The sequence below is a fragment of the Piliocolobus tephrosceles genome, chromosome 12 (genome assembly GCF_002776525.5).
Source record: "Piliocolobus tephrosceles isolate RC106 chromosome 12, ASM277652v3, whole genome shotgun sequence".
Lineage (NCBI taxonomy): Eukaryota > Metazoa > Chordata > Mammalia > Primates > Cercopithecidae > Piliocolobus > Piliocolobus tephrosceles.
In genome coordinates this window covers 27,263,415-27,272,779 of record NC_045445.1, presented here as the reverse complement: position 1 = coordinate 27,272,779, position 9,365 = coordinate 27,263,415, and positions in this window count along the sequence as shown.

The window sequence follows — 9,365 nt, the reverse complement described above, 5'->3', positions numbered from 1 at the left end:
ATAACAAGTGTCACCTTTGCTCCAGGTCTCAACAAGTTCCTCGTTTCCACCTGAGAACACCTCAGCCTAGACAATATTGTTCATATCGATATCAGCATTTTTGTTGCAGCCATTCAACAAGTCTCTAGGAGGTTCCAGACTTTCCCACATTTTCCTGTCTTCTTCTGAGCCCTCCAAACTGTTCCAACTTCTGCCCGTTACCCAGTTGCAAAGTCTCTTCCACATTTATGGGTATATTTTCAGCAATGCCCCACTCTACTGGTATCAATTTACTGTATTAGTCCATTTTCATGCTGCTGATAAAGGTATACCTGAGACTGGGAAGAAAAAGAGATTTAATTGGGCTTACAGTTCCACGTGGCTGGGGAGGCCTCAGAACCATGGTGGGAGGTGAAAGGCACTTCTTACATGGCAGCAGCAAGAGAAAAATGAGAAAAAGGCAAAAACGGACACCCCTGATGTACCTATCAGTTTTTGTGAGGCATATTCACTATCATGAGAATAGCAGAGAAAAGACTGGGAGGAAAGGAGCTGCCTCTGTTGTACGAAAGTGTCCCTGCGACATTAGCCCAGTGACCAGGGAGCTGCCATCTCACCCCCATTGTAGCCGCCTCTTGCATCCACATATAGGGAGCCAGAATGTAGACTTGTTGGGTCCCATGCGGCTCTGTCCCTCCACCTACCTTGGTAGCAGAACACAGGAAGGGACTTTTGGGAGTTCCATAGCCCTACCCATCACCTGGGACATGACCACTTCCCCTGGGTAATATTAGACAAAGATAAATCCCACAGCCATCACCATAGCTGGCTCTCTCCTGCAAGCACCACTTTCTGCTCAGAGGTCAGATGGCAAAGCCTATTACAATATATGCTGGCGCAATAACACAGCACTCAGGAAAAACAAACAATCAAACAAAAAAACTTGTGCAATCTCAGGTAACACCATTGCCCACACCACAGTGGTTACTTAGGAGGTATTGAGCCTGTTCATATGCTGAATACATTGCTATTACAGCTGTCAATTGAGAATGCCGCCACACTGAGGGCATTTACAACCAAGAAAATCTTAGAGCCTGTGTCAACCCCTTGCCACCACCATCAGAACTACTGCTTGCATCAGCTGCTGGGAGACCACAGGCCAGGTTGGTTTGGGCCAGCTTCATCTGAAATTGTCCGTTCTAGAGCTGAGAGTGGAGCCCAAGCCATTGAACATTTCGCAGACAAGTTCAAAACTTGAGGCATCAGATAGCTTCTCCAGAGGGCTGACTAGAGATGTTGGTGAGCAATTCTTCCCATAAGGAAGAACCCAAATTACAAGTGAATAATCACAGTAAATGGAGTGTTAAGGGGAGAATGCTGAAGCCTATCATCAGAGTTCACTGGAAGAATCTATGACACACACATAAAAAGAAAAAAAAAAAGATGGCAGAGATCAAACACTAAGATTCTTAGTATTCCATAAAAAGGGTAGGTAGAAGAGCTTCTGGCTTCTCTAGCCCCTGTAGAATACCGCTGGTATTTGAACTCAAGGAGAGCTTCTTTGCATTGAAGTGAGCTGAGATTTGGGGACTTCTCAAGTTAATTACACTGGCTTACCAGCTTGTGCAATTTTCCCCTGGACACCAACCATAGTAGTAAGCTCCATACTGGGTGCATACACATTGTGAGGATTGTATTCTTCTCAGAGACCTTCGACTCTTTTGTCTTCACATCACCAGATTCCCTACAGATATTCATCAGCACTAGGGTAGACTGTGGCAGTCCCTCATGGTGACTAGGCCCATAGGAACAGCAGGATTCACAGTGTTCTAGCCTTCAGAATCTGCCACTCCTAGAAGAAGGGAGAGTGAAACATACCAAGAGGGCATATAGTGGGATAAAAGGAATCAGAGTGTAGACTTTTCTCTGTCCCAAAACTTCCCACTTGTTTGAATTTTCCTTCAGCAAATGCCTGGGCACAGTGCTGGGCTCAGTGGAAGACTGCAGTTCTACCCCAGCAATCAAGCAGCTCTGATGCTTGTGAAGGGACTTGGATAAGATAATTTCTCCCTATTACCCACCCACTGTAGACACATCTGGGACTATTTCTGTAGATCAGCATGGGTACACCTATAAGTGGCATTTCTGGAGAACTTTGGAATGAGTGCATCCCCATGATAGGTGTTGCCTCTGGGCTCAGACTTATGTGGGTATTAAATCTCCATTCTTTACACACAAAATGTCAGTGTTCCTGCAGATAAACAGAAATGCCTGTCCGATCTGAATATTCAAAAACAGAAGGACAGGACAGGTGTATGATGGGAAGAAGAATAATTTTCCTGCAGGCCTGGTAGTGAAGGTTGAGATGGTTCTCTTTATTCCCCCTGTGAAGACCTCAGTGCATTTCACTGGGAGTTCCCTCAGCTACATCTGTCAAGCCTAGGAATTTCATCCCCCATTGTAGTATTGCACGTACACAACTGTTTCAGCCACAGTCATTTCTTACCCACGGATATTTCCTACTGTCTTGAAAGCTGAATTGACCAACCTAGTGAGAAAACCAATACTGGAAAATATTCATACCACTAGGAAAGAAGATAAGCTTCATGAGACCTCTGACATCCTGGCCCTACAGGAGATAGTGAACCTTCTCACACACCAGATATATCACTACTACTAGCAACATTTGACAAAGCTATCACACAAAAATTATAACCAAGGAACTCATACAGAGTTTTTGCCACTGAAAGCACCCAGAGTCAAAGCTAGATGACTATAAACAATACATATTAAAGTCAGATCTTCAAGGAGGTAAAAAATAAATAAATTGAAAAATAATAAGAAATGCTCTACCCAGATGAGAAGGAACCAGAAAACTAATTCTGACCACATGAAAAAACGGTTTTACAATACCCCAAAAAGATTGCACTAATTGTCCAGCAGTAAATCCACACCAAAAATGAAATTTTTGAAATACCAGATAAAGAATTCAAAAGGTTAATTAGAAAGTTATTCAATAGGATTCCAAAGAAAGTTGAACACCAGCATAAAGAAATTAAAAAAATAACTCAGCAGAGTAATAAAAAGGTCCCAAAAAGATAGATTTTAAAAAACAAAGAGATGAAACTTCTAGAAATTAAAGATTCATATAGGGAATTAAAACACGCAGAGTAAGGTTTTAAAAACACAACAGACAAAGCAGAAGAAAACAATTTTAGAGCTTGAGGACAAGGCTTCCAAAGTAATACAATCAAATAAGATAAAGAATAAAGAATTATGAAATAAAGTATTGCACAAAGATGGAATTATGTAAAATATTCAACCCTAAGAATCACAGGTGTTCCTGAGGAAGAAATAAAAGAAAGAAAACAGTTTGAAAAACCTGTTTGAGGAAACAATTGTTAAAAACTTCCCTAGTCTTGCAAGAAATTTAAACATCTGGATACAAAACCTCAAGGAATTCCTGGTAGACTCATTGCCAAAAGCCATCACCAAGGTCTATATTCATCAAGCAATCTAATGTCAATGTGATAAGATAATTCTAAAGGTAATGAGACAAAAGCATTAAGTCATTTATAAAGGAAAACCTATCAGACTAGCAGTAGAATTAGCAAAATCTTAGAAGCCAGAAGGGATTGGCATACTATCTTTAGTCTCCTCAAACAGAATAACTGTCACCCAAGAATTTTTTGTCATGGAAAACTAAGTTTCACAAATGAAGAAGGTAAAAAGAATTTTCCAGATAAGCAAATTCTGAGGGAATTTTTTACCACTAGACCAGCCATACAAGTAATGGTCAAAGGAGTTATAAACATTAAATGATAGGTCAATATTCACCAGCATAAAAGTACTTGAAAGTATAAAACTTACATGGCTTATAAAACAATAACACAATAGAAAAACTAGACAACTAGATAATAACATGATGATTGGAATAGTACATCACATATCAATAAAAACTTTGAATGTAAGTAGTCTAAATGCCCCCACTTAGAGATAAATATTGGCTAAATAGATTAAATGTCACAACGTAAATATCTGCTGTCTTCAAGAAACTCACTTAACTTGTAAAAATTTTTAGACCCTTAAGGTGAAGAAAAAGAAAAAATATTCCACACAAATGGAAGGCCAAAACAAGCAGGACTGGCTATTTTTTATATCAGATAAAACAGACTGTAAACCAACAACAATGAAAAAAAGACAAAGAATGCCATTATATTATGATAAAGGAATAAATTCAACAAGAAAATATAACAATCCTAAATATATATGCACCTAACACTGGAGCTCTCAGATTCATTAAACAAGTACTATTAGATCGACAAAAATAGAAAGACAGAAATACAATAATAGGTTGATATCTTTCTAGTGATACAGCATTAGACAAATCAGTGAGGCAGGAAGTTAACAAAGAAAACTGGACTTAAACTGGACACTAGAATAAATGAACTTAACAGACATTTGCAGAACATTCTACGAAAAACTGCAGAATATACATTTTTATTCATCAGCACATGGAACCTGTTCCAAGATAGACCATAGGATGAGTCACAAGAAAGTTGTAATACATTTAAAAATATTAAACTAAAATTAAGTATCTTATGATACGACAGTGGAATAAAACTAGAAAATAATTTCAAGAGCCACTACCAAAACTGTGCAAATTAAACAATCAGCTCTTGAGTGATCTTTAGGTAAATGAAGAAATCAAGATGGAAATTATTATTTTGTAAATGAATAACAAGACTGACACATCTTCAAAATCCCTGGATAGAGCAAAAGCAGTAGTAAGAGGAACATTTATAACACGAAATGCCTGCATCAAAATGACAGAAATATCTCAACTGGACAACCTAGCATTACCCCTTAAGGAACTAGAAAAACAAAAATAAAAATAAACACAATGGATGCAGAATAAAATAAATAATAAAGATCAGAGCAGAACTAAAAAAATGAAACAAAAAGTAATACAAGGGATCAATGAAATAAAAAAAATCATTCATTGAAAAGATGAATCAAATTGATGGACAACTAGCTAAATCACCCAAGAAAAGAAGAGAGAAGATTCAAGTAAGCTCAAACAGAAATGACAATGTAAACATTAGAGCTGATACCAAAGAAGTAAAAAGATTTTCCAAACCAGCTATAAACATCTTTATGAGCACAAACTAGAAAATATAGAAGGAATGATTAAATTATTGGTAACATACAGCTGCCTAAGCATAAATCAGAAAGAAATAAAAATCCTAAACACAGAAATAAAAATTAGTGAAATTCATTCAGTAATAAAGTTTCCAACAAGAAAAAACCCAGGACCACAGATTATCAATCAAATTCTATTAGACATTTAAAGAAGAACTGGGGCCAACCCTACTGAAACTATTCCAAAAGATCAAGAAAGGGATAATTCTCCCTAACTGATTCTATGAAGCCAGTATCACCCTAATTCCAAAACCAGGAAAACAACAACAACAACAACAAAAACACAACCGAAAAGAAAGTACAAACCAATATATCTGATGAACATAGATGCAAAAATCCTCAACAAAATACTTGCAGACAGAATGCAACAGCATATTAAAAAGATAATTTACCACAACCAAGTGGATTTCTTCTCAAGGATAAAATGATGATTCAATACACACAAGTTAATAAATGTAGTTTATCACATAATCAGAATTAAAAACAAAAATTGCATTACCATCTAAATAGATGCAGAAAAGGCATTCAATATCATTCAGTATGTTTTCACGATAAAAACCCTCAACAACTAGACATAGAGGAAGCAAACCTCAAAATAATGAAAGCCATATATGAGAAACTCAAAGCTAATGTCATACTGAATGGGGAAAAGACGAAAGCATTCACCTTAAGAACTGAACATGATAAGAATGTCTACTTTCACCAATTCTATTCAACATACTACTGGAAGTCCTAGCTACAGCAATCAAGCAAAAATAAACAAATAAATAAAAATAAAAACAAACAAACAAAACAACACAACAAAATAAAGGGCAACCAGATTGAAAAAAAAAAAAAAAAGAAGTCAAACTATCTGTGTTTTCCAATAATATGATCCCATATCTTGAAAACCCAAAAGATTCCCCAAAGAGACTCCTAGATTTGATAAATGAATTCTGTAAAGTTTTGGGTTACAAAGTCAATGAATAGGAATCACTAGCCCTACTATACAACAATGAGCAAGTTGCAAATTAAATAAAGAGCTCAATCCCATTTACAACAGTGGCAAAAGACATAAAATACTTACAAATATACTTAATCAAGGAGGTGAAAGATATCTACAAGTATAACTACAAAATACTGATGAAAGAAATAATAAATGACACGAATGAAAAAATATACTCAGTTCATGGATTAGAAGAATTAATAATATAAAAATGACCATGCTGCCCAAAGCAATAGCCATCTACTCAATAAATGCAATTCCTATACAAATACCAATGCCAGTTTTCACAAAATTAGGAAAAACTATTCTGAAATTTGTAAGAAACCAAAAAAAGAGCCCAAAGAGCCAAAACAACCCTAAGCAAAAATAACAAATTTGGAGGCATTACATTACATGATTTCAAATTATACCACAAGGCTATAAAAACCAAAATAGTATGGTACTGCTATTAAAATAGACACATCAATGGAACAGAATAGAGAACCTAGAAATAAAGCCAAATACTTACAACCAACTGATCTTGTAAAAGTCATCCAAAACATACACTTGAGACAGACACCCTATTCAATAAATGGTGCTGGGAAAATTGTATAGGTGTATACAGAAGAATGAAATTAGATCTGTACCTCTTGCCATATAATAATTTATCTCAAGATGGATTAAAAGCTTAAATATAAGACCAGAAACCATAGGAATTCTAGAAGCAAATCTAAAAAAAACCTCTTCTGGATGCTGGCACTATCAAATAATTTGTGAATAAGTCCTCAAATAAAAATTCAACAAAAAATAAAGATATGGGACTTAATTAAACTGAAATATTTCTGCATAGTTAAAGAACTTATCAACAGAATAAGTAGACAATCTATAGAATCAAAGAAAATATTCACAAACTATACATCCAAAAAATAACTAATATTTCTACAATAACACAAATCAGCAAGAACAAAATGAATAATATTAAAAAGTGGGCAAATGATATGGATAGATATTTCTCAAAAGAAGATATACAAATGGCCAAAAAAAATATGAAAAAAAAAATACTCAACATCAGGAATTATCAGGGAAATACAAATTAAAACCACCAGGAGATATCACTTTACCCTAGTCAGAATTATCATTATTAAAAGTAAAAAAAACATATGTCATAAATGTTGGTGCAGATGTGGTGTAAAGGGAATGTTTATACACTGTTGTAGGGAATGTAAATTAGTACAACCTCTATTAAAAAATATGGATTTTCCCAAAGGAACTAAAAGTGGATATATTATTTGACCCACAATCCTAGTACTGGGTATCTACTCAAAAGAAAATAAGTCATTATATTAAAAAAAGAACCCTGCACTTCTATGTTTATCACAGCACAATTGATGATTGCAAAGCAACAGAATTAACCTAAGTACCCATAAACCAATGAGTGGATTAAAAAATGCGGTTATGTATATATATACACACACACATTACATATACATTTATTGTTATGTATATATACTCATACACATATCATGGAATATGTGTGTATGTATACCACATTTATGTATATACACACACATACATTTATATTTATGTACATATTTATGTGTGTTTGTATATATTACACATACACACATTGTTAAATACTACTCAGCCATAAAAATAGAATGAATTCATGCCTTTTGAAGTGACTTGGATGGAACTGGAGGCTATTATCTACTATCCTAGGGGAAGTAACTAAGGAACAGAAAACTGAATAACACACATTCTCATTTTTAAGTGAGAGATAAGCTATGGGTAAGTAAAGGCATACAGAGTGGTATAATGGACATCGGAAACTCAGAAAAGGGGAAGTTAGGAGGGGTGTGAGAAATTAGAAAATCACCTTTTGGGCAAAATTTATACTATTCGGATAATTGGTATACTAAACGCTCAGTCTTTGCCGTTATAAAATTTATCTATGTAACCAAAAATCACTTGTACCCCTACAGCTATTGAAATAAAAATGCCTAAGTTCACAGAGTGTGTTACTTGCAGAACTTCGATTCCAACTCTGATTGATTTAATTTCAAAGTTCTTCACTTTAGCTAATGTGGGGCAAGTCTTTGCAAGCTCATTTCTTTGCATGTGTTATAAACCTCCAAACATATTTTATTTTTTTAGATTCGGGGTACATGGCAGGTTTATTATATAGGTAAATTGTGTGTCACAGGAGTTTGGAATACAGATAATTTCATCACCCAGTTAATAAGCATAGTAAATTATAAGTCGTTTTTCAACCCTCTCACTCCTCCTCTTCTTCACCCTCAAGCAGAACCTAGTATGTGTTGCTTCCTTTTTTTGTGTCCATGGGTACTCAATGTTTATCTCCAGTCATAATCCAGAGTATGTGCTATTTGGTTTTCTGCTCCTGTGACAGTTTGCTTAGGATTATGGCCTCCAGCTTCATCTATGTTGCTGCAAAGGATATGATCATGTTGTTGTAAACAATTCTATGGCTGCATAGAATTCCATGATGTTTATGTAACACATTTTCTTTATCCAGTCTACCATTGATAGACATTTAGGTTGATTCCATTTCTTTGCTATTGCAAATAGTGCTGCAATGAACATATGCATGCATGTGTTTCTATGATAGAAAGATTTATATTCCTTTGGATATATACCAAATAATGAGGTTACTATGATAGAAAGATTTATATTCCTTTGGGTATATACCAAATAATGAGGTTACTAGGTTGAATGGTATTTCTTTTCTTTTTTTCTTTTCTCCTTCTTTTTTTCTTTTGAGACTGAGTCTCCCTCTGTCACCCAGGCTGAAATGTTGTGGTGTGATCTTGGCTCCCTGCAACCTCCACCTCCTGGGTTCAAGTGGTCCTCCCTCCTAGGCCTCCCAAGTAGCTTGGGATTACCAGTGTGTGCCACCATGCCCAGATCATTTTTGTATGTTTAGTAGAGACATGCTTTCACCATGTTGGCCAGGCCGGCTCAAACTCCTGATCTCAAGTCATCTGCCTTCCTCAGCCTCCTGAAGTGCTGGGATCACAGGCATGAGCCACTTTACCTGGCTTTAATGATATTTCTGTTTTAAGTTCTTTGAGAAATTGCCACACTGCTTTCCACAATGGCTGAAGTAATTCATACTCCCACCAACATTGTATGTGTTACCCTTTTCTGAAACCTCACCAGCATCTATTTTTTGCTTTTTGAATAGTAGCCTTTCTGAATG